Source organism: Macrobrachium rosenbergii, chromosome 42 (assembly GCF_040412425.1).
Source record: "Macrobrachium rosenbergii isolate ZJJX-2024 chromosome 42, ASM4041242v1, whole genome shotgun sequence".
In the NCBI taxonomy this organism is placed as follows: Eukaryota; Metazoa; Arthropoda; class Malacostraca; order Decapoda; family Palaemonidae; genus Macrobrachium; species Macrobrachium rosenbergii.
Window position 1 is genome coordinate 5,528,498 of NC_089782.1, and position 27,184 is coordinate 5,555,681.

The 27,184-nt window shown below is 40.4% G+C and overlaps 1 protein-coding gene across 1 annotated transcript in view; it reads right to left on the bottom strand.

Moving 5' to 3' along the window:
• Window positions 1–27,184, bottom strand: part of waw (Translation factor waclaw) — a 570,569-nt gene that overhangs the window by 228,456 nt on the left and 314,929 nt on the right. The gene's annotated exons all lie outside the window — the stretch shown is intronic.

Consider the following 27,184-nt stretch of genomic DNA (forward strand, 5'->3'; position numbering starts at 1 on the left):
TTTCACTCAAACTTTCACTATAACAACCATACCAGGACCAAGAACCACATCATCTGACAAAACCCCCTTATAACACTTCTTACCCATTGACACATGTTCAGCATCCACCCGCAAATTCTCATGTACACCCAATCCATTACCATCATCCACTACACTCACATCCATCCCCTTGTAAGGCACAAAAACACCAGGTATTCCAACAGTTATAGCACATATCCCTATATGAACCAAGATTTTGCATTTCCGACATGCTGGATGACCCAGTAACAAAGCATTCCCCAAAGCAGTCCCTCATTTAACCAAAAATGGTTCTGTAAAAGTTCTACCCCCAAGAGATAAATCCACATCTACCAGTAACCTATTTGCTTGAACATCACACACACTGTTTCTTTAGCAGGCCTCAAAGAACAATTGGAAAACATCGATCGAAACAACTCGTATGATTCATCAAATTAATAGAGGTGCCTGTATTAATTAAAATACTTACACTAACCCCATACACAGACCCTTTTACCACTGGCTTCGCCTCTGAGGGTTCCCCCAGAAGTCCTATATCACAAGAAACACCCATCCAGTTTTCCTTTATAACTGATCGGTCTTTCGGCAATGCTTGCCGATCACAAGATCCCCTTGAAAACGCCCCTTGAGTTATTTTATTACCCGAGCTACCAAAATCCTGAAATGTAGGCCTACCATTATACTGTCTCAAAGACGGACAAGACCATCAAGGATGGCCATAACTCCTACAACCGCCACAATATTTAACATGGCAAAATCTCTTAATGTGTCCCTGCACATTACAAATAAAACAACAAACCTGTGGGGCATGAGAACTTAACCTAACCATCGACCTCTGGCTATTCTGAATTTCAATAAAACCCTTCAAACTGCGGACTGAATCTCCGAGCCCTACGCAACCATATGCTGACCTACAGAATCTCTGATCACTATCTCTTCTAGCCATTTTTGCAGCTTTCCTCTTTTTAAGTAAATCCGTTAACTCACTCTTGGCTGATCACAAATACAAAATTTCCCAAGTCGTGCGAAAGGAAACCCCTTAAAGGAAAAACACAAGGAAAAAAAAAGACAATTCTCCCTGAAAAATTCCCACACAGGAAGAAACCCACAATTCCCTTGACTCTAACAATTAATCCCCAAAAATCAAAAGAAAGTACTAATTAAACCTACAATTAAATCCAAAATCCCATGGGGGAAAAAAAAGGCGGGCCGAGCACACAGCTGACCGCAAAGTAGGTCAAGATGAACATCGAGTCTCCAAGGAAAAAAAAAAAAAAAAAAAAAAAAGAGTCCACCCTCAAATAAAGAGAACGAAGGTCTATCCTCATGTAAAGAAAATGAGACTTGAGCAGACAGAAGAGAGAGAGAGAGAGAGAGAGAGAGAGAGAGAGAGAGAATTCGTTCCCCTCCCCTCAGTGCAATATCTCCCCCACTATCTTCCCCAACACATCCATGATCTGCCGAAGCATGCACAAAAGAAAAAAAAAAATGAGCGCAAAACCTTGGAGACGAGTCCGCCTTTCCAGTCGTCAAGGCAAAAATTGCAGAGTAAGCTTACAGAAACAGCTTCCACCTTTGCATACACAGATGTATGTACCCAAAATAAAACACGTACGTATGTAACTGTAAAAAAAAAGTTTAAAATCAAGAAATGCACACACACTCGCATAAGAAATGTTTACTCACAGTAACCCAACAACTGTCATATAAATTATAAAATATAGTCAAAGTCCCCAGAGTAAATACAAGAATTAAATAATCCCCTTATTAAACCTTAAACGCCGATGCGAACAGCCAATTGCTAAAAAAAACAAAACACATAAGCCTCGCCCAAAATTCACATGCCCTTCATAGAAGATGGCCAAGAAGGCGAGAAACTCCGCCCAAACTAATGAAGTCGCCGACACGTCACTCAGGGGATGGCGTCACTACCGCCAACGCCCGATATCAGTTGCAGTGCTATAAAAAAAAAACAATATTCCACCTGGCCCCCTTAACCCTTAAACGCCGAGCCTCTATTTACAAAAACGTCTCCCGTATGCCGGCGGCGTTCAGGAGCTAGCGCCAAAGTGGAAAAAAAGTTTTTTTTTAAAAATCACAGCACGCTTAGTTTTCAAGATTAAGAGTTCATTTTTGGCTCCTTTTTTTCTCATTGCCTGAAGTTTAGTATGCAACCATCAGAAATGAAAATAAATATCATTATCATATATAAATATTGGAATATATGACAGCGAAAAAAAAACTCATCTATAATTGTATACAAATCGCGCTGTAAGCAAAACGGTTAAAGGTAATGAGTTACTTTTTTTTAGTTGTATTGTATACTAAATTGCGATGATTTTGGTATATAACAGATTGTAAAACGATTAAAGCAACACAGAGAAAATATTATCACAAAATGATGCATGAATTCGTAACGGCCGGATGTAAAAAAAAGTTTTTTCAAAAATTCACCATAAATCGAAATATTGTGCTAGAGACTTCCCAATTGTTTCAAAATGAAGGAAATTGATTGAATATTACTAAACTGTAAGTTTTTTAGCTTACAATTGCATTTTTTTTACCATTTCGATCGAGTTAAAGTTGACCGAAGGTTGATTTTTTTCTATTTATCGTTATTTATATGAAAATATTTCAAAAATGGTAAAAGCTAAAAGCAAACACTCGCCAAAGTTCTGCAAAACACGGATGCGTCAAGATATCGCTCTCCGACGATGCGCTGCTGATGCTTTCTGGTGCGAGAAGGAAGAAATTCGCGCATGCGCGTCTGGGTGACACTTATAAACAAAACAACAGCGTGATCCGTGAACTCCCAGCATCCCTCAAGGCGCGTGATTTAAAACCTTTCGCAAACTAGGCCTACAATTATTTTTCCACGAATATTTAAAAAAACCATTTTTAGTCAACGTACCATATGTCCACTTGGCACCCAACAGACAATTTTAGTCGACGTATGTCCAGTAGGCGTTTAAGGGTTAACCGGTTTGTTCCCTTCAAATCTGACACTAAAATTAACAATAAAAAAATGATAACACTTACCTACGCCCCTGCTTGACAGCCACGGTGCGAAATCCTTCCATCAAAGAAAGAGAGAGAAAAAAACAGAAATATACTTGTGCATTTTCGCATGTTTTACCACACACAAACGGTCAAGATGCCGCAATTAAACTCAAAGCACACACTATCCTCTTCCCCAAACATTCCCCAGTATGACCCAGTCAAGATGCCGCAATTAAACTCAACGCACACACTATCCTCTTCCCCAAACATTCCCCAGTATGAACCAAAGTCCAGAAATATCTATAAACACACCAAAACCTTGTGCTCCATGACACATCATTAAACACACACAGACACCCGCTCTTGAGAAAGACTGAGCAGAGTGCCTTTCACAACACCTCCCTAAACCGAATTGCTGAACGATCAAATCCTATTCTGAGATGCCATTACACCAGTATAATAACTACTAAAAAGATATGTATCTTAGGAAGCGTAACCTGTAACCTTCGACTATCTATTCCTGCCTATTACTGCTGCCACCACCAACTGTTATGCCCTACACCAAGGTCAAATAGAGTCATAATCTCCTACATCTGTTTTAAGAACAGTGTCATATCATCTTACATCTCTAAGATTCTCTGGTAGCAATGGCCAGCATTGGGTCAGCACATTCTTTCTCTCTCCCTGACTCCTCTCACTGTATCTATCCTCAAACAAAGGTCTACTGGAATAAAATGCTGAGATACAAAACTACACTTTATTTGCAAATTTAACGAAAGTATTTCAGCAAAAGCAATGGTCATGAAATAGAGTGTCTCACACTCCATAAAAATGGAAGTCATACCTAGAGGAAACTCAGACTCACAATCAATCGAATCAGTGATTCTAGACCAACCAATACTAGTGACTAACACCCTGGTCACCAAACAAAATAAAAAAGTTCATAATTATTCTAGACCAAAATAAATGTCATATAGTATGTTAAAAGAACACCACTTCCAAAATATTTGTCCTAACAGGACGAACCCAGGATTCCTGTTAACCCTTAAACGCCGAGCTTCTATTTACAAAAGTGTCTCCCGTATGCTGGCGGAGTTCGGGAGTTAGCGCCGAAGTGGAAAAAAATTTTTTTTTCAAAAAATCACGGCACGCTTAGTTTTTAAGATTTAGAGTTTATTTTCGGCTCCTTTTTTTGTCACTGCCTGAAGTTTAGTAAGCAACAATCAGAAATGAAAAAAAATATCATTATCATATATAAATATTGAAATATATGACAGCATGAAAAAAATGTCATATATAATTGTATACAAATGGCGCTGTGAGCAAAACGGTTAAAGCTAATGAGTTATTTTTTTTTCTTTGCATTGTACACTCAATTGCGATGATTTTGGTATATAACAAATTGTAAAACGATCAAAGCAACACAGAGAAAATATTATCACAAAATGGTGCATGAATTCGTAACGTGCGGACATAAAAAAAGTTTTTTTCAAAAATTCACCATAAATCGAAATATTGTGCTAGAGACTTCCAATTTGTTGCAAAATGAAGGTAATTGATTGAATATTACTAGACTGTAAGTGTTTTAGCTTACAATTGCAGTTTTCGACCATTTCGGTCGAGTTAAAGTTGACTGAAGGTCGAATTTATTCGATTTATCGTGATTTATTTGAAAATATTTTAACACTGATAAAAGCTACAACCATGAGTTATTTTTTGTTGTATTCTACATGAAATTGTGCATATTTTCATACATAAAACTTTATGTAACGACTAATATAAAACGGTGCAAACATTACGACAATGTGACAAAAGAATTTTTGAGATGTTCGGCTGAGTTACCGCGCGCGGACATAAGGAACAATTTTTTTTTTTCAAAAACTCACCATAAATCGAAATATTGTGCTAGAGACTTCCAATCTGTTGCAAAATGAAGGAAAATGATTGAATATTACTAGAATGTAAGAGTTTTAGCTTACAATTGCGTTTTTCGACCATTTCGGTCGAGTCAAAGTTGATCAAAGGTTGAAATTTTGGCACTTATCGTGATTTATATGAAAATATTTCCAAACTGATAAAAGCTACAACCATAGGTTGTTTTTTGTTGTATTTTACATGAAATTGTGCACATTTTCATATATAAAACTTTATGTAACGGCTAATATAAAACAGTGCAAAAATTACAACAAAATGACGAAAGAACTTCTGAAATTTTCGGCCAAGTTACCGCGCGGACGTAAGGAAAAAGTTTTTTTTCAAAAATTCACCATAAATCGAAATATTGTGCTAGAGACTTCCAATTTGTTGCAAAATGAAGGTAAATGATTGAATATTACTAGAATGTAAGAGTTTTAGCTTACAATTGCGTTTTTTGTCCATTTCGGTCGAGTCAAAGTTGACCGAAGGTTGAAATTTTTTGTAGTTGGAGTACGGTACATCCACTCGTCACCCGACAGACAATTTTAGTCGACTTACGATACGTCCAGTCGGTGTTTAAGGGTTAAAAGAAACATAGCATATATTAAAACCTTAAATGGTGTATAAAAAATGGACAATTAAAACAGAAAAAACACAATGGAGAACAGAGGGGTTTCACTGCAATGTAAAATTGGTATTCCACATAATGTCTGAAAAACATGTGTGTTAATGAGTTATCTTACATTCTATGACCGTGGAAACCTTTCCTCACAGTGGTTGTTCTTATACACTAACGCAGCTCAAAGAGCGAATCACACCAACTGCAAATCAAAGAGAATACCCATTGTATGGTTCCTCTATAAATACACATTAGAGAGTGCACATATGCACACACTCACTTAATAACCCCTCCCTTGAAGCATGACGACACCGTTGGGTTCAATGTTCGAAGAACTCTGCCTTTAGAATCCACAGATATCATGAAGCTTCCATCAATCTGTAATGTTATCCCCATGCATCTTGGCCATGATCAGAAGGCACAAATGAATGCTTCAGATACCTGCTGTATCTAACCGGGGAAAACACCAACGTCAACATAGAGGCCACTGGCACCGGACACACCTTTTTCACAGGCCAGCAGTTAGTCAGCTTTATGTCTTAATTCATCTTTAGATATCTATCTATCTATCTATCTATCTATCTATCTATCTATCTATCTATCTATCTATCTATCTATCTATCTATCTATCTATATATATATATATATATATATATATATATATATATATATATATATATATATATATATATATATATATATATATATATGTATTCACGGGGGATACGTTCCAGACCCCCGCAAATAGGTCAAATCCGCGAATGCTTACACCGCCCCTCTAAAAATGCTTATACCTGTCCACCATGAAGGGTCAAACACCAAAGTATGCCTAAAAATACCAGCCTACATCAAATATACATTAAACTATTACCTTATTACTGTATTAATCTTTGAAATGATACTATTAATATAATTTCCAAGCCATCTTAAACATTTTATCATTACATTTATACGTACGTAGTGTATGGCTTACAGCTGTAGGTGAAAATAATCCAGTCCCCCCTACATATTCAGCCACACACACATTTTCTTTTATACAGTTATAAGCCACCCCATTTTCTTTTCGGGGGGAACCATTGATATTTACATATATATACAGTGTGTAATTCACAAAAAGAGAGACAAAAAATAAAAAAACTTATGCACATTTTTAAAAATTTAATACTACGTATATTTGTACCTGTCTTCCATGAAAGGTCAAACACCAAAGTACTGTATGCCTAAAAATACCAGCCTATATCAAATATACATTAAAATATTACCTTATTACTGTATTAATCTTTGAAATGATACTATTAATATAATTTCCAAGCCATCTTAAACATTTTATCGTTACATTTATACATACGTACTGTATGGCTTACATCTGTGGGTGAAAATAATCCAGTCCCCCCTACATATTCACCCACGCACATTTTCTTTCATACAGTTACACGCCATCCCATTTTCTTTTCGGGGGGGAACATTGGTATTTATGTATATGTAATTCACAAAAAGAGAGAGACAAAAAATAAAAAAAATTTATGCACATTTTAAAAAATTTAATACTACTTATATATTAAGATTACTACATACGTAAATCATACGGGTACTCACCAGCGATGAATGTTGATTAAAGATGATGATGATGTATGACTGCACAGCAAAGCAGAGGCGTTACAACTCATCTGAGGTGCCTCTTCACCTTCAGGAGGCGCTTCAGGAAGCACTTCTTCAGTTGATTTGGGAGGCACTTCTTCAGGCGATTCGAGAGGCACTACTTCAGGCGATTGGGGAGGCACTTCTTCAGGCGATTTGAGAGGCACTACTTCGGGTGATTTGGGAGGCTTTGGAGGGGCCTTCTTCGTCCGTTTGATGAACATGGTGATAGGCAGCTGCTGTCGCTGCTTTTTCATGGCGGTGAGGGTTTGAGTATAGGGCTCCCATGCTGAATCAAGGATGTCTGAAAACTTTAAGGAGTGTTCCATAAAAGGATCCCATGCGTATCCTTAATCATTCTCTTAATGTGGGACAGACATTCCAGAGTCGGGCCACCCTCCTCTTCCTCCTGCTCCTCCCCTGAACCTGGCGTATCTTCTTCCTCACTGGCAGACTTTGTCAGCTCTTCCAAATCCTGGTCCATCAGGGGGTCAGAGTGAGCATCAATAACGGTACCAATTTCATCCTCGGTGATGTCCTCGAAGCCTTCCCCACCTAGAATCCTCGCCAACTGGACAGCCTTATTAATGGCTGAATGTTGAATTTCTTCAGGAGAGAAGCCCCTGTGATCATGAACCCACTCCGGCCACAACTTGTTCCAGCATGCATTCAGGGTCTCCTTCTTCATGTCATTCAGTGATCGGCTGATGATGCTCAGACATGTGGCAATCGTGAATTTACGCCAATACTCTTTCAGCGTAAATTCACTGTCACTGTCCATTGCATTTACAAGGTGCTGGAGTGAGTTCCCGGTACAGAGTGCCTTGAAGGCACGAATCACGCCCTGGTCCATAGGCTGGAGGAGAGAGGTGGTGTTGGGAGGGAGGAACTCAAACTGGACTCCCTTGTAAGAAAAATCGAGAGGGTGACCACCAGCATTATCCATAATCAGCAACACCTTGAACTCCATGGCCAAGTCGTTCAGGTATTGCCTAACTTGAGGGATGAAGCTCTGATGGAACCAGTACTCTGTGAGGACTTTGACGATTCAGGCCTTAGGGTTATGCATCCAGAATACAGGAAGCAATGCCTTGTTCTTATTCTTGAGGGCCCTGGGGTTTGCAGCCTTGTAAATGAGGCCTGGTTTAAGCTTGAAACCAGCTGCATTCCCACACATGATGAAGGTAACTCCATCCTTCTGGGCCTTGAATCCGGAGGCTTTAGCTTCGTCCTTCATAAGGTATGTCCGGGAAGGCATCTTCTTCCAGAACAGGCCAGTCTCATCCATACTGAACACCTGTTCTGGATGGTAGCCCTTCTCTTCGATGATCTTCTTGACTGCCTCCGGATATTTCACGGCTGCTTCAATGTCTGCAGACGCTGATTCCCCATGCAGAGTAACAGACTTTAGGTGGAACCGCTTTTGAAATTGGTGGAACCACCCCTTGCTGGCCTGGAAACTTGAGACGCTGATGATGGTCCTGCTTGGGGCTCTTCCCCCTCTTCTTCTTCTGCTGGTTCATCAAAGCCTAAAAATTCTAATTCGCCTTCTTCAACGCCTTCCTCTGCCTATACTATGTCGTCGTCTTCCTTAGCAGTTGATAACTGCTGGTAGAGTTGTCGCGCTTTCTTGCGAATGATGTTGGAGTCGAGGGGCACGTTTTTCTTCCGGCAGTCCTTTATCCAGATTGCCAGAGCAGATTCCACTTTCACAATTGTTTTATCCTGCACTGTCACAACTGTCTTTGCATGACCGAAGTAGCTCATACTCACAGACTTGCGTATCTCCGCCTCTTTCTTCTTGATATATCTCACTGTGCTCTCATTAACACTGAAATGGCGGCCAACCACGGCAAAACTTTTGCCCTCCTTTAACATGTCAAGAAGTTTCACCTTCTCCTCGAGTTTCATAACAGTCTTCTTTCTTTTCGACTCTTTTCCAGAAGGCTTAAAAGGAGCAGGGCGTTTTTTAGGAGGCATTTTAGGGTCGAATACTGCTGATGCACAAAGATAAAAAATCACAACGGACAGATGCACGGTTTCACACGGTAAGATGCTGCGAACTATACGCACAATCTGAGGAGGATGCCGTGGAGCGGTCTCCCAGAATTCCGTGTTCGCGAGTTGGTTGTGAATGTTCAGCCAATGAGCGCCAAGGAAAATGAATGGTGCTTCTGGATTGGCTGCTTTGCAGATGACAGCCAATAGTATGTCGAGTATCACTGGTCCTGGGTACACAGCGTCCAGCATTGCGATTTCTTTATATTTGCAGAGAGGTGGCTTGGGTGAAGCACTTTTAAGAAAAACAAATATATGTTATTGAAATTTTGCCGTGTTTACGTTAATATATTACAGTACTGTAATACTTGAAAATTAGTAAATCGTTTTTCAACTTACAAAATGTACTTACAGTAGTCACTAATATATACTTAGTACATACATGAAAATGCTACGTGCCGCAGATGTAAACATACATGCCCTGCAGTATTCCTGTTGTCTTACGCATTTTAGATATGCTCTACGTACTGCCCGTAGTACTGTACTGTACTGTGTATCATCCTAAAACACTTTTTGTATGTAATATTTAAAAATCATCCTACAACAAAACATTTTATAAAATGTACCTACTGTATGCGCAGAAGATCAGTGTTAGTATATGTACGCACAACCAGTAGTACCATGCGTATACCATAGCTCCAAATTATCAGCAAATGACCCAATATAACCCGTTTTATTGCTATCTCATGTTTGTGTGTTTTGCGTGTACAGTACTATGGCCTAAAAATATTTTTTGAATTTATGCATTAAGATGTTCTCTGAATGCTCTGCTTCTTCTAAGGCCTCTGGCCAATAGCCTACAATTACTGTAATGACTGATGAGAAGAAAGTACTGTAGGTGTGATTGTTTTGTTAAGAGAAGGCAAAAGTCATGGAGAAGTAGCAGCCCATTACAGCATGACATTAACTGCGGTCGCCTGCATTGAGCATGAACAAGGTGAAATACTCATGCAGCCCTACTGTACCACCTTCGTTGCCATGTTCAAATACCTTAACATGACAGCGCCTCCCATCATTCATCGTACTGCGCAGCTAATTCATCATCATCATCATCTACAGCATACTGAAATCAACATTCATCACCAGTTACTACCCGTATGATTTAACTTTATTATTTACTATTATTAAGGTACCCAGTGTAGTATTACATAATATTATTATTTAATTTCTATTACTATTAAATGTACAGTACTGTAGTACAGTATTATTATTGATTTACATGATTATTTAATGTTATTATACAATAAATATGAAAATACAGAATACTGCTATACGAAAAAGACAAAAAAAATCTGCATCCGCGAATATGGAGTTTCCCGCGAATATTTTTATAGATATGGTCCATAGAAAAAACCGTGAATGCGTGAGTTTCCCCCGAAATTTTTTTTAGATAGGTTCCATAGAAAAACCCGCGAATGGGTGAGTCCGCGAACCTTGAGAACGCAAATACAGGGGTTCACTGTATATATAATTATATATATATATATATATACAGTGATCCTCATCTATCATGGATAATGGGGACCAGAACCCCCGATAAGTGAAATTCCATAAAAAAGTACCATTGGCCCCTCCCTAGGGAGGCATATACTTTATATACATGGTATATATTTAAAGGCTTTATAGCCTTTCCCACACTGTTATAAACACTTCCTATGCACTTAAACACTGTATTACTATTTTGATCTCCTATCACAGTAATATGCATAAAAAAAGATCGTCCCATATTTGTAATGTTTACGTTCTGAGAATCAGCTGACTGAAGCTGCTCACTACTAATGAAAGAATTAGGAAAATAATTTTTTAGTTGCTAAAAGAAACAAATTTATCAATGAAATTATTTTTAATTCTGTACATAAAAGTTTATGATACAGTACTTCATATTTCATTGAGAGAGAGAGAGAGAGAGAGAGAGAGAGAGAGAGAGAGAGAGAGAGAGAGAGAGAGAGAGAATGGTGTGTACAGTACAGCACATATAGTTTGGGACGAGACTAAGTCTTGACTAAGTCTTGACAAGCTGGTGATGATGAGAGTATACAGTATCCTTGAGTTGCTTACGTATGAAATTCGGATTTTAATTATTTTTACAGTGATTTAAGATGAAACATCAACAGTGATAAGATATTCTCTTATGTACCACTCCACGTGCCTTGTCCGAGTGCCTGTGGGTATATCTGAAGCTTCCAGTCCTTGCGCGTCGGTCTCAAGTCGTTCTTCTCACGTAACATGATGAAACATCGCTGTTTTTCCATAATATGGCTGCCGATATGGCGGTACTTTTAATTTTAATTTTTCGATGAATATTTCTGAAAAATCCGCGATGCAGTGAAGCATCTTTTGTTTAATTTCATTTTGTACTGAATTATATGTCATAATGCAATGAACCAACAGTACTAGCAGATATTAATAATTATTAATGGAATTAATGAAATATTTGGGTCTTCATATATCGCGACTATTTTTGAAATTTCCGGAAAATCCGCTATATATTTTCTCTTATAATATACATACGTAATGGAAAAAATCTGAGAAGTCGTGAAATCCATGATAGTCGAACCATAAAGTAGCGAGGGTTCACTGTATATATATATATATATATATATATATATATATATATATATATATATATATATATATACCATCTGAGCAGTTATTTTTGGGCTTCACACTAGTAGCCTTTGTCAGTCTCTGAGACTGACAAAGGCTATTAGTGTGAAGCCCAAAAAATAACTGCTCAGATAATATGAACATTTTAAAAGTACTGGGTCATTACATCCTTAAGATTGTATACGGTAAATATATTGATAAAGCTTTTATATGGGTGCAGAACGAACTTTAAGATTTTACTTTTTGCACTAGTAAACCCCCCGTGGGGGATGTATTCCAGACCTCCACGAATACTTAGAACCCATCTAAAAATGCTTATAACTGCCTATCTTGAAAGTTCAAATACCAAATGTATACTTAAATATACCTTAAAAATTATTATCCTTTTACTGTATTAAGCTTTGACATTTTATTATTAATATTTTAGTCATCCTGAACATTAGTAGCCTTAAAAATATATACATAAGTACAGTAAACCCCCAGTATTCACATGGGATGTGTGCCAACCGCCAACCCCCCTGTGAATACCTAAAATCCATAAATACTCAAGAACCCTTCTAAACACACTTAGAACTCCCTATTTTGATAGTTCAAATACCAAAAAAAAAAAATTAAAAATTGCTTATATCAGGTATTATCCTACTTACAATGGAGTTAGGTTCCAAAAAACCCATTGTTTGTTGGAAAAAATGTATCTTGAATACAGCCTAGCCTACAGTAGGGTATTCAGTGCCATGTATACAAATATAGTAGCCTAGCCTACACTATAAAGTACACTGTAAACATACACAGTATAGTAATTATTAATATCAGCTAATTCTGGGGGTTTATACAAAGTGACTTATAATAATTCAATACAAAGAGAAATTGAAAAACAAACAAGAATTAGTTTAGCCTACACTATGGTATATTGTATACATATATGGTAGCCTAGCCTACATTATACTGTACTCTATATTCACATAATACTGTATTGTATTATACAGTACAAACATCAACATAATGAATATGCATCTTTCCATTGGATCTTTTAAAATGGTATGCTTTAATTCACTGTATCCAATAATATAGTGTATATTATATTGCTTTTGTATTATGAATTGCGATCATAGCGATCAATGTTTTGGTTTGGAAATCGATTACGCAGTAAGTGTATTTCACCATGTTTAACTCCGTTCAGAGAGCTTTTCTTGCTTCTAGTTACCGTAAAAGAATCTCTAGATACTTTATTTATATGGGGCAAGGTTATTTTTCGTTATACAAAGTGTTTTTAAGTCGAAATATAACTTAAATACGTCTTGTTGTGAAATTAATTTAGCTATTTTTTCATTAATAGATAACATTGGCCACTTGGGGGCATGTTTGTTTTGTGCAAAAAAAAAAAAAATCAAGATTCAATTTGCTATTTTCACTTGCTTTCATCACAATACGAGCTTTACGTATTTATCTTTTATCGGAGTAAAAATAGCAGTAATATGTGTTCTTTCATGCACAGTAGTTTTGATTAAAATACTTCCTCTCCAATTTTCATTACGGTCAAGTCTCATCCATGTTGCCGATGCATGATAATTTATAGTCATTAGCAGCTTGAAGTTCTTCGTTGGACAAGTCGGTAGAGTTCTCGGCTAGCACTCTGCAGGGCCTGAGTTCAAATCTCCGGCCTGTCAATGAAGAATTAGAGGAATTTATTTCTGGTGATAGAAATTCATTTCTCGCTATAATGTGGTTCGGATTCCACAATAAGCTGTAGGTCCCGTTGCTAGGTAACCAATTGAATCTTAGCCACATAAAGTAAGTCTAATCCTTCGGGCCAGCCCTAGGAGAGCTGTTAACCCTTAAATGCCGAGCCTCTATTTTCAAAAGTGTCTGCCCTGTGCCGGTGCCGTTCAGGAGTTAGCGCCAAATCGGAAAAAAAGTTTTTTCAAAAAATCACAGCACGCTTAGTTTTTAAGATTAAGAGTTCATTTTTGGCTCCTTCTTTTGTCATTGCCTGAAGTTTAGTATGCAACCATCAGAAATGAAAAAAAATATCATTATCATATAAAAATATTGGAATATATGACAGCACAAAAAAAATTTCATATATAATTGTATACAAATCGTGCTGTGAGCAAAACGGTTAAAGCTAATGAGTTATTTTTTTTCGTTGTAATGTACAATAAATTGCGATGATTTTGGTATATAACAAATTGTAAAACGATCAAAGCAACACAGAGAAAATATTATCACAAAATGATGCATGAATTCGTAACTCGCAGATGTAAAAACAAGTTTTTCAAAAATTCACCATAAATCGAAATATTGTGCTAGAGACTTCCCATTTGTTGCAAAATGAAGGTAATTGATTGAATATTACTAGACTGTAAGTCTTTTAGCTTACAATTGCAGCTTTCGACCATTTCGGTCGAGTTAAAGTTGACCGAAGGTTGGATTTTTTCTATTTATCGTGATTTATATGAAAATAGTTTAAAACTGATAAAAGCTACAAACATGAGTTATTTTTTGTTGTATTCTACATGATATTGTGCACATTTTCATGTATAACACTTTATGTAAGGCCTAATATAAAACGGTGCGAAAATTGCGACAAGGTGACTAAAGACATTCTAAGATTTTTAGCAGAGTTACCGCGCGCGGAGGGAAGAAAAAAGTTTTTTCAAAAATTCACCATAAATTGAAATATAGTGCTAGAGACTTCCCGTTTGTTGCAAAATGAAGGTAAATGATTGAATATTACTAGAATGTAAGAGCTGTAGCTTACAATTGCATTTTTCGACCATTTCGGTCAAGTCAAAGTTGACCGTAGGTTTAAATTTTGTCACTTATCGTGATTTATATGAAAATATTTCAAAACTGATAAAAGCTACAACCATGAGTTATTTTTTGTTGTATTTTACATGAAATTGCGCACATTTTCCTGTATAACACTTTATGTAACGCCTAATAGAAAACGGTGCGAAAATTGCAACAAGGTGACTAAAGAAATTCTGAGATTTTCAGCCGAGTTACCGCACGAGGACATAAGGAAAAAGTTTTTTTCAAAAATTCACCATAAATCGAAATATTGAGCTAGAGACTTCCCGTTTGATGCAAAATGAAGGTAAATGATTGAATGTTACTAGAATGTAAGAGTTTTAGCTTACAATTGCATTTTTCGACCATTTCGTTTGAGTCAAAGTTGACCGAAGGTTGAAATTTTGGCACATCATGATTTATATGGAAATATTTCCAAACTCATAAAAGCTACAACCATGTGTTATTTTTTGTTGTATTTTACATGAAATTGCACACATTTTCATATATAAAACTTTATGTAACGGCTAATATAAAACGGTGCAAACATTATGACAAAGTGACAAAAGAATTTCTGAGATTTTCGGCCGAGTTACCGCACGCGGACATAAGGAAAATTTTTTTTTTCAAAAATTCACCATAAATCGAAATATTGTGCTAGAGACTTCCAATTTGTTGCAAAATGAAGGTAAATGATTGAATATTACTAGAATGTAAGAGTTTTACCTTACAATTGCGTTTTTCGATCATTTTGTTCGAGTCAAAGTTGACCGAAGGTTGAACTTTTGGCACTTATCATGATTTATATGAAAATATTTCCAAACTGATGTAAGCTACAACCATGTGTTTTTTTGGCTATATTGCGCACATTTTCATATACGAAACTTTATGTAACGGCTAATATAAAATGGTACAAACATTACGACAAAGTGACGAAAGAATTTCTGAAATTTTCGGCCAAGTTACCGCGCGGACATAAGGAAAAAGTTTTTTTTAAAAATTCACCATAAATCGAAATATTGTGCAAGAGACTTCCAATTTGTTGCATAATGAAGGTAAATGATTAAATATTACTAGAATGTAAGAGTTCTAGCTTACAATTGCGTTTTTTTACCATTTCGGTCGAGTCAATGTTGACCGAAGGTTGAAATTTTGGCACTTATCATGATTTATATGAAATATTTCAAAACTTATAAAAGCTACAACCATGGGTTGTTGTTTGTTGCATTCCACATGAAATTGTGCACATTTTCATGTATAAAACTTTATGTAACGGCTAATATAAAACGGTGCAAAAATTACGACGAAGTGACGACAGAATTTCTGAGATGCGTCGCTGATGCTCTGTAGTGCGAGAAGAAAGAAATTCGTGCATGCGCGGCTCGGTAACACTTGTAAACAAAACAACAGCCTGATCCGTGAACTCCCAGCATCCCTCAAGGTGTGTGATTTAAAATCTTCTGCAAACTAGGCCTATAACTATTTTTCTGTGAATATTTAAAAAAACTTTTTGTAATCGACGTACCGTACGTCCACTCGGCACCCGACAGACAATTTTAGTCGACGTACAATACGTCCAGTCGGCGTTTAAGGGTTAATCAGCTCAGTGGTCTGGTTAAACTAAGGTATACTTATTAGCAGCTTGAACATTGTTTTCTCAGCTTCAGCTACAACTTGCAGCTTAAATTTAGCTGTATATTTCCTTGCCGATCTTCTATCCATATCAAATAAGTGTATAATGTAAAAAATATATCAGTAATATTCTACCTAATGTCATTTGTACTATAACTAGGGTATTTGTTTATTACTGTATGATGGTTGAAATACAAGCAAAACGGCTGTTGTTATCCGATTCGGTTATAAGCAAAACAACAGCTTCTCGGTCGGATGTTTATGGCTGTATGCATTTATGCAAGAGTATAACGTTATTAACAATAACTAGAAGATGGGATAAAGAGATGGACGTAAAGAAGGTGGTCTATTGTAATTTAGTCTCCCTCGCTGCCTGATTGTATGCTGCTGCCCGAGCCTGCGGAAAATTTTAAAATATTTTCTAAATATTGTCGTACTGGTATTAATTGCTTACCCCATCGAATTATCATAAGGCAAATTATCGTAAATTGAGCACGACCTGGGTACCTAAATATTTTAATAGTTTTATCACAAAAAATGCATTTAGTCATGAAAATGACATGAAAATACAGTAATTAGTGAATATTTCTCAGCGAAAAATACCGCAAAAGGGCGAATTTTCAGCGAATAATGCATATATATGTTCCTTTAGAGAAATCCATGAATAGGTGAGTCCACGAATGGCGAGACCGCAAATACGGGGGCTTTACTGTACTTCTAACCCTTCCAGCCAAGTTAGAAAGAGAGAGTTACCACTACGACAAATTCAGCCAGCCTTGTACTGTCAGGGCAAGAGAGAGAGAGAGAGAGTTTATCTCTTTAATCTCTTGAGGAATGTTAATCCATTTCTCTTTACAAAATTTATATGTTACTTTTTCCTGAGAGAGAGAGAGAGAGAGAGAGAGAGAGTTTCTTTTTAATCTCTTGAGGAATGTTAATCCATTTCTTTTTATATAATTTAATTGTTATCTTTTCCTGAGATAGAGAGAGAGAGAGAGAAGGGCTGAACTAAGTATCTATTTATCTATCTATCTATTCATTTCTCACATTCTACCCTTTGATGAGAGAGAGAGAGAGAGAGAGAGAGAAAGGAAGGAAGAAAAAAAAGAGAAACTGATGTGATCATGTTGTAGCAACAGCTAGAGTAAATTGACATATTTGACAGGTTCACCCTCCCCCATGACTCGGAGACTCAGGAAAAAAGACGGGGGGGGGGGGGTGTAATTTGTTTGTTTAAATTTTTTCATTTACTTACTACAGAAATGCACAAATGTTATAATTACAGTATATATTATTATTATTACTTGAAAATTAGTACTTATTATTAGGTAAATCATTTATTTATTATACAAAACAAACAAACAGAGAGAGAGAGAGAGAGAGAGAGAGAGAGAGAGAGAGAGAGAGAGAGAGAGAGAGAGAGAGAGAGAGAACTGAAACAGGAAGGGAGAAAGAGAGAAACTTCAAGTAATATTTTACTACATATTATTTAATCTTGCAGTATTATTATTATTATTATTATTTCTGGGCTCAACCTGCGTCACCCAGTGAAATAGTCCATTAACACTCATTTCTAGGTATAAATATTGCTAAATATACCAGAGAAAAAGCTAACCATAATGCCAGGGTTACGACCCCTGGATCGAACACCATTAGATGGTGTCGGTATACACAAGGGGTGAGTGGTTGCCACTACCACAGATCTCCGTCCTACAGATTTCTCCAATCTCAAAACCCCGAAAAGGGAGGAGCCGTACCAAAGCCTCATCCTTCCGCACCCAGCCAACCACCACCCCGGCCGCCATATTCTAATTCCAATTTAGCACGCCTTCCAGGATACACCGTATTTTTCTTGGTGTTGTTTTTTGGGTTTTTTCTGCTTACATCATGTCATCCCACCAGGAATTTCCACCATCTAAGTTGAGTACCATTTCCTTTTGGTTTTTTATTACAGAAGCATTATATTTGACTGTTCGTTTATTGTTTACCAAGGTAAATAGTTCTGCGCAGCCGGGCGTGGGCTGTGTCTGCCTCTGCCATGCTTGACCCTCAGTCTTCGCATTTTATTAGCAGAATGTTTCTGCTAGTTTTTATCCATACTCCATTTTAGTTGGGAACCTTATTTGGAGAATTTACCATTTCGCTGGTAGGAGGTAAGGGAGCCGGTATCATGACTGATCTAGGCTAGGGATGGAGGTACACCCCTCCCTTTTTTCTGATCATAGTTTCCCCCCCTTTTCACTGGTTTCCTTCCTCCATCAGCGAGTTGGTACCTTCCCGATGGTGGTAGTATTATTATCATGCTCATAGCTGATGTGTACAAGGATGGATGACATGTCTATTCTTGGATTAGTTTATGTGTACGATTCGGCATCAGAGGTGGCCATTTTGGGTATCCCCGCTTCCCGTATAACGGATGTTGTTTGGCCCTCTCTGCCGCTGAGTCATTTATGTATTTATAAGTATATATTTTTAAACATCTCACATCGAATGGTTACTTTATTATGTTAGTGCTCTTGATGTCAGGTAGTTTTATTCAATTAGGTATATTCTAGCCTAGCCTACTCGACCGAACCGTAATTCGGTTTTGGAGGGTTAGGCTAGACAGGATAGGGGCTTTTACACGATGCTCAGACTACCTAGCTCACCTGACCAGGCCGTTTTGAGGTTTTGGAGGAGATGTTAGGTTTGTGAGGGAGTTCCTTGTTCACTCTTGGCCCACCTGACCAGGCTGTTAGGTTTTGGAAGGTGAGGTTAGGCTAGTGAGAGAGTTGCTCTTCACCCTTAAGCCCACCTGGCCATACCGTTAGGTTTTGGAGGGTGAGGTTAGCATAGTGAAGGGTCTCCTCAATTCATAGTCTACCACCTGACCAGGCTGTCGGTTTTGGAGGGTGTGGCTAGGTTATGCAAGGTTCTTCTCCCCCACCCTCACCTGTAGCGCTCATTCTGGCCTTCCTGACCAAGCCAAAAAGTTTTGGTTTTGGAAGGTAGGCTGGGATCCTGAGGTTGCGCAGGTTATTTCGTGTATATAGCCTAGTCCTTCTTTACCTGATCAATTAAATTTTGGCGATGTGTCCTGGGCGTCTTCCTAGCAGAAGGAAACCGATCGCTTGCATTCGGCACCCCCATGAGGAGGTTACATTCGGCTTCCAGAGGGTGCTACCCACCCGACTGGTCGCCGTACGGCGGGTTTCCGCCACTCTCCTACCTTTCCCTTATCGGGCGGTGTTTCGTTTGCTCGCTTTCCATAGTTATAGCTGGAGCGTCCAACACTGTCCCAGGGATGCAATCATGAGTTACGCTATGTTAAGTCTCCACCACGTTAGTCGGATCTTTCGTTGTTATCGTCCATGTTACCACTCCGGTGGGTATGGTTTTCGGTTTAATTGGCGTTTTCCACTATGTGGTTTCCGCCCTGGGCGGTTGAGAGCTGGGCCATAGGCGAACACTCCTTTCCGCCACATTACGCCGTTTCCATAATATGTGACTTAACGAGATTTCAGTGGCAAATCACGGCGGAGTATCTTAGAGTACTTATTTTTAACATAATTAATAGTTACCCATAGCATAACCTATGTTTATTAGTCTTGTACTACCGGATTCAATTCCGGCGGGTTTTGCCTGATGACACGCATGTTTCATCACCCATAAATCTGTGTTAAGGTAGCCTATTACCGCCGGACCTAATTCCGGCGGGTCTTGTCTTGACGTTACTCATGTACCACCATTCCACTTACAGATGGTACGTTGTCAGGAGCCAGGGTGCACGGCGATTCTCCAACAACCCTGTGAACACGAGGTGTGCCGATCGAAATCCAGCTGCTCGGTCCACGTTGGGGACGTGGTCGTTTGGCACCCGGATGGCTGTGAAGTCTGCTATGCTCTGTACGAGTTAGTGGTGGATGAGTCGGTAAGTTTTAAGAGACCGCTAACCTTTAGTCTCTTTTGACTTTAATGTCTTATATATAGACATATACGGGAAACTGGAGAATATTTTCAGTAAGCCCTGCCTTTTCTTACAGTCTGACCAAATCATCCGTGACTTTTCGCTGTCGACCCTGAAGGTCTGGGTTGGCGGATTTGGGAGGAACGTTGCGTCTGGCAAACCATGTCCTGTCGGAGGAGATTTGTAATCTCCTCTACCCCGAGGCCCGGATCTCCGCTGCAATGCCGGCAGAATTGGCCGCCCCAATCATCGAGAGGATCCGGCAAGAGACGCAGCCCTCCCAAGAAGACAACCTGTGCGGAGAGGTGGCGGAAGAGGTAGCAGCCATCAACATCCACCTCGAGCCGATGAGCGTGGATTTGGACCATCAGGTAGGAGGTAAGGTAGGTAAGTGAGGCAGGGGGAGAGGGTCTTGGTAGTCCCCTTTTCAGTTCTCCTTCTTCTTCTTCTTCTTCCTTTCAGGGGTTTCCCAAACCAGCTATCCTTGGGGACAGATCTCGGTCTGTTATCCCCAAGGTGAAATCCTTAAAAAAGAAGGACTTACCAAAGCCCTCTAGACCTCAAAGGTCTAATCCGCCAGCTCCCTCAAGGTCATCACTGGCTCTTAAATCAGTGGCGTCCTCAAGTAAGGCTACTCCCCCGTCCAAAGGGTCGAGATCCAGAGTGTCTAAGGCTAAACCCCCACAGCCTAACTTTGACCCTGAGGCCTTCGCCGAACTTCTAATGCAGAAGTTAGACTCCAAGGTTGAAGCTAAGCTACAAGACCTTTCTTCTCAGCTTGCTTCAAGCTTGGAGACCTCTGGTCAGTCAGTGCTGTCATTGGCACAAAGGATGCAGGCCCAGGAAAGCTTGCTCTCCGGATTTATCCAATCCGGAGCAGTACAGCAGTCCCATGTTGTTCCGGATGCCTCCAGACTGGCCCCCTTTGATAAGGGGAACCCGTGGCGGCTGGCTCTACACGCCCCCCTGCATAATGACACCCTGACCATCGAGGGTTTGGGCACTCGTCGTCTGGAAGAACTGGAGTTCTTTCCACCCGACCTGGTGCCTCCCTACCCAGGCTATGCCAGGCTAACAGAGGAAGCCTGGATTAGATCCGATAAGGTCCCGAAGGAAACGGTTATCTTTCCCAGGGACCAAGCCCAATCCGCCCTGATGCGCGCTCTCAATGATTGGGAGTGCGAAAATACAAAACTTACTCCCTTTAAAGGGAGTTTTACGATGTTCTCGGTAGGTGACTCCATCCCTACGCCCTGCACGACTAAGATCGCAGAATTAACCATTCAGGCGGGAATAGATGGCAAACCACTGCCTCAACTCCGGGAGACAGATCCCACCTCCCTTCTTTTCCCCGGGGATTCGGAATATTGGTTGGGAGCTCCGGCTACGTTCACAGTGGGTAAACTCGACCCCGAGTGTGTCTCCACCTTGTTCAGTGAACAACTACCCAAGATTCCGGAGGCCCTTCTGAAGGCGGAGTTTGAGGCTAAGTGCAGGTTGAGTCGCTCCCTGCATTCCATCACCATCGCAGAGGTAACAGCTTTGACCTACACTGACGAACCTCTGTTCCAGGTCCTGACGAAATCCTTGTTAGCATCATTCCAATCAGATCTTTATGACTTTGTGGTGGCGAGACAAAACTGCCGGAAGCATATCTTCGCAGACGCCACCATCAGGCATGAGCCCAATAGGCTCATGAAGAGTTCTGTCTGGGGACCTAACATCTTCCCTGAGGATGAGGTCAATAATGTTCTGGCGGAGGCAATCAGAGCAAACCAAAGTCTTCGCTCACGCTGGGGTCTCCCTTTTAAAAGGAAGTCCACCGAGACCTCGGACCTCAACCTAGGGAAAGGAAGAGGTTCAGGAGATACAGGAAACCCCAGGCTCAAACTGTGCTTCAAGCTGTACCGGTCTCTCAGATCGGACAGCCTTCCACATCCAAAGCTCAGCCTCAGCAGCAGTTCGTACTGATGCAGCCGGCTCAGCAAGCCTCTGCTCCGCCAGCCTTCGTAGCGTCCCCAGCCTTCAACGCTTCGTTTGAAAGCCAAGGGGCGTTTCGAGGCTACAACAGGCATGCGAGGGGGAGTAGAGCCAGAGCCGCCTACAAAGGTAGGACTGCAACCAGATCTCTCTCCCGTGGAAGAGGAGGCCGAGGAGGCAGAGGAAGTAAGTCCTCTTCCAATCAATGAGTCTCCTCAGGTAGGCAGGAGGTTATATCTCTTCCGGGACCATTGGACCTTCAGTCCATGGGCCCACAGCATAGTTTCAAAAGGTCTGGGATGGAGCTGGAGCAGAGGGCCTCCTCCGCCAGTCAGATTCCATCAACCTCCATCCAAAGACTTACTGGACTTTGTAAAAGACCTTCTTCAAAAGAAGGCAATAAAGAAAGTGAGACACTTGAAATTTCAAGGCCGTCTGTTCAGTGTCCCAAAGAAAGACTCAATCCAGCAAAGAGTAATTCTAGACTTGTCTCGTCTCAACTTATACATTCAATGCGACAAGTTTCGCATGCTTACAATCTCACAGGTGCGGACCCTACTTCCCCATGGGGCTGTCACCACCTCTATAGATCTTTCAGACGCATATTATCACATCCCGATTGCGAGAAACTTCTCTCCTTACCTAGGGTTCAGACTAGGAAAACAAGCATACTCGTTCAGAGTCATGCCATTCGGGCTCAACATAGCGCCCAGAATTTTTACCATACTGGCAGAGACAGTAGTCCAACAGCTACGGGCCCAAGGGATTATGTTAGCCGCATACCTGGACGATTGGATAATTTGGGCATCCAACGCCAAGGAATATCGAAAAGCAACATTCATAGTGATCAGCTTCCTGGAATCCTTAGGATTCCAAATAAACAGGAAGAAATCCCGTCTAGTTCCGGAGGCTCAGTTTCAGTGGTTAGGAATCCAATGGGACCTAAACACACACAAACTGTCACTTCTGCCAGCCAAAAGGAGGGAAATAGCCAAAGCTACCAAGCAGTTCCTCAAAAACAAAAGAGCCTCTCGTCGTACCCAGGAAAGAGTCCTGGGTTCTCTTCAGTTCGCGTCAGTGACAGATTTGCTGCTAAAAGCCAAACTGAAGGATATAAACAGGGTATGGCGGAGACGAGCCAACAGCAGAAACAGAGACAAGATGTCTCTAATTCCGCCGGTGTTGAGGAAGAGGCTTCGACCATGGTCAACAGTCAAGAGTTTGTCAAGGTCAGTGCCTCACCAATTTCCCCCTCCATCATTAGTGATCCATACGGATGCTTCCCTAAGCGGATGGGGAGGATACTCCCAACACGAGAAAGTTCAAGGAACATGGTCGACTGTATTCCGCCACTTCCATATCAACATTCTAGAGGCAATGGCAGTATTTCTAACTCTAAAGAAACTACGTCCAACCAGACAGATTCATATCAGACTTGTACTGGACAGTGCAGTAGTTGTACATTGCATAAACAGAGGGGGCTCCAAGTCGAGCCATATCAATCAGGTAATGATTGCAATTTTCTCCCTGGCAAGGAAACATCTTTGGCACCTGTCAGCTACCCACCTGGCAGGTGTTCGAAATGTCATTGCAGATTCACTATCCAGGACAACTCCGCTGGAGTCGGAATGGTCCTTGGACAAGGCATCATTTGAGTGGATTTGTCTTCAGGTACCGGGTCTCCAGGTGGACCTGTTTGCCACAGAGAGCACCCACAAGCTTCTGTGTTACATTGCTCCCAATCTAGACCCTCTAGCTCATTCCACGGATGCGATGTCAATCGACTGGAACAGGTGGCAAAGGATCTATCTGTTTCCACCAATAAACCTATTAATGAAAGTTTTACACAAACTCAGATCATTCAAAGGTCAAGTAGCACTTGTGGCACCCAACTGGCTGAAGAGCAATTGGTTTCCTCTTCTTCTAGAGTTGAAACTCCGGCGCAAACAAATCCCCAGTCCAAGATTGACACAAGTAGTACAAACTCGGACTGTGTCAGCTTCCTCAAGAATTCTGAATGCCCTGGCTTTATGGACTTCATGAAGTTCGCAGCTCAGAAAGACGCTAACATTGATCCTATTAATACACTGTTCATAGAATCAGACAAGAGGGAATCTACTCTCAGACAATATGACAGCAGTTAAAAAGTTAGCATTATTTCTGAGGGAATCTGAAGCTCAGGAAATGACCACAAACCTAGCAATCTCTTTCTTCAGATCATTATTTGAGAAAGGACTGGCCACTAGTACTATTACTACAGCAAAATCTACTTTAAGAAAAATATTTTTACATGGCTTTAATATTAACCTTACAGACTCATATTTTTTGTCAATTCCTAAAGCATGCGCTCGTCTTAGACCAGCAACCCGTCCTCACACGGTTTCCTGGTTCTTAAATGACGTACTTAAATTGGCATCAGACACTGATAATGAATTATGTACATACTCGAGTCTGTTAAGGAAAACGTTATTTCTAGTAAGTCTAGCCTCAGGGGCTAGAATTTCTGAACTGTCTGCTCTCTCTAGAGAACCGAACCATGTTGATTTCCTCCTGTCAGGAGAAGTTCTGTTGTCTCCGGATCTCAATTTTCTAGCAAAGAATGAGGATCCACAAAATAGATGGTCTCCATGGAAGATTATTCCCCTTCCACAGGATCTGTCTTAATGTCCACTTAACACTTTAAAAGCTTATTTAAATAGAACTTCTAATAGAATTTCAGGCCCTCTTTTTGTTAGGGAAAATGGAGGAACCATTTCCTTAAAGGCCATCAGGCAACAAATACTATATTTCATTAAACAAGCAAACCCAGATTCAGTACCTCAGGTACATGATATTCGGGCGGTGGCCACCTCAGCTAATTATTTTCATAACATGAATTTTGATGACCTTAAAAAGTATACGGGCTGGAAATCACCAACAGTGTTCAAACGCCACTATCTTAAATCTCTAGAGGCTCTTAAATATTCCACGGTAGCTGCAGGAAGTATTGTTCCCCCAGCCCTGGACTAGTTTATGTAACTTTAGTTTATCTTATTGTTTGTATTTCTCTCTCACCTACCTGCCTCGTTTACTTACCCTGCCTTCTAACCTTTAGGTCAGGCCTGCTTCACAGCCTGACTCCTGGCCGTTTCATGGATATCCTGTTTTAATCTTTTTGTTAGCCTTAAGTGTCTTGGTTTTGGTTATTTTATGATTTAGACTGTGTGCCTTATAATGTTAATTATGTTTTTAATACGAACGTTTTGGGTTATTAAACACAGTAATTTTCTCATAGTTTTATTTAGCTCCATTAAGGTCATTCTTAGAGGGCTCCACCAAGCTTTTGTATGGCTGATTCTCTGCTACTATTTCACTGGGTGACACAGGTCGAGCCCAGAAAAGGTTCCCAAGGAGACGGTGATCTTCCCCAGGGATCAAGCGCAGTCGGCATGGGTCAGAATACTCTCTGACTGGGAGTGCGCTAATACTAAGCTAACTCCACACAAGGGGCGGTATACTATGTTCGTGGTCCATGAGGACATTCCCACCCCTTGTACATCCAAGATAGCAGAACTGACTCTACAGGCCGGAATAGAGGAGAAGCCGATGCCACAGCTTCGTGAGACGGACCCTACATCTCTTCTCTTTCCGGGAGACCTGGGCTTCCTCCGATAAACGGGCATATCCCAGGGAGGCCAAGCCTGAAGTCGATCACACCGGAAAGCAATTCCGATGACGCCGGAGCGTCTCGTAAATTAACCACACAGAAATCAACAACCGGGGAGGGCTAGTCGCCGGAGCGAAGGTTCCGGGACTGATTTCCCGGAACCCAGCTCACGGAAACTACATAATAATAGCATTAAAAATAGCATTCAGCCCAGTATCTCCACAATTCCGCCGTAAAAAGAAGGCAACGACGCTCAAGCTATTGTTCCTACTAGGAACTAAACAGTGAGCTAATGATAGCCGCCGGAACGGATCCGGATGGCGGAACGGCGGAGAAGCAGGGGCAAAGAAAACATGGCGACCGCAACAGGTCAGGTGCCTAAACACCTTCCACGAAGCGTCATCTCAACCGAAAGGGGCAAATGAGCATTGCTCTAAAATGCCCCAAAGGGAGAGCCAAGTAGACCACGTCTGATAAAATGGGAGTGACATAAACACGGGAAGGCGAAATAGATAATATCTATAGCCTAGTCTAACCTTCCGAAGTTAACACCTGGCCAGGTAGGCTAGGGCACGCCAGAGAGACGAACGAGAAAGGGGCACTAGCGCCAAACCAAACCTTCTGAGATTTGATGAATCAAACTGGTCAGGGAGGGCGGGCAGGCACCCAAAACTCGAACGAAGGCCACCCAAGAAAACCTACCTTACCTAGGCCTAGAAGCCAGGGTAGGAAGGAAAACTGGGGCCAGCTTAGCCTACCCTCCAAGATTCGACAGAGCCGAACTGGTCAGGTAGGCTAACAGATAACACTACCAAATATCAGACGAAAGGAATATATGGATACATAATTACATTGAAATAATATAATAACAAAATATTTTTAAAAATGCACCTACATAAAGAACATGAAGGAAAGGATAGGCTAGGCCTCACTTTCCACTAATCTAAAAAATAATAATAGTGAAGCGCGTCAGAACGAGCGAAAATTGAAACTATCATTATAAAAGAGGAGCATATATAAAAAATCTTCAACCGTCCAAGATGACAGAAGATATGAGAGCATTATGAGGCTGGGACTATGGCCACGAACGAACACGAAAATGGCGGCTCCGAGCCGACCAGGCGTAAGTAATTAAACGGGACATAATTAGTCCAACCGAGTCCCAAAACAACAAAATTGAATACTCAACTTAGATGAAGCCCTAAATTCAGGATATACTGCAAAAGTCCTGGAACTTGATATACAAAATGAAAAACTGGTGAGTCTTATAACTTCTGGGGTATTGTACTGCAATATGCCCAAGAGATTGAAAACTGCCTTTTACCCAAGG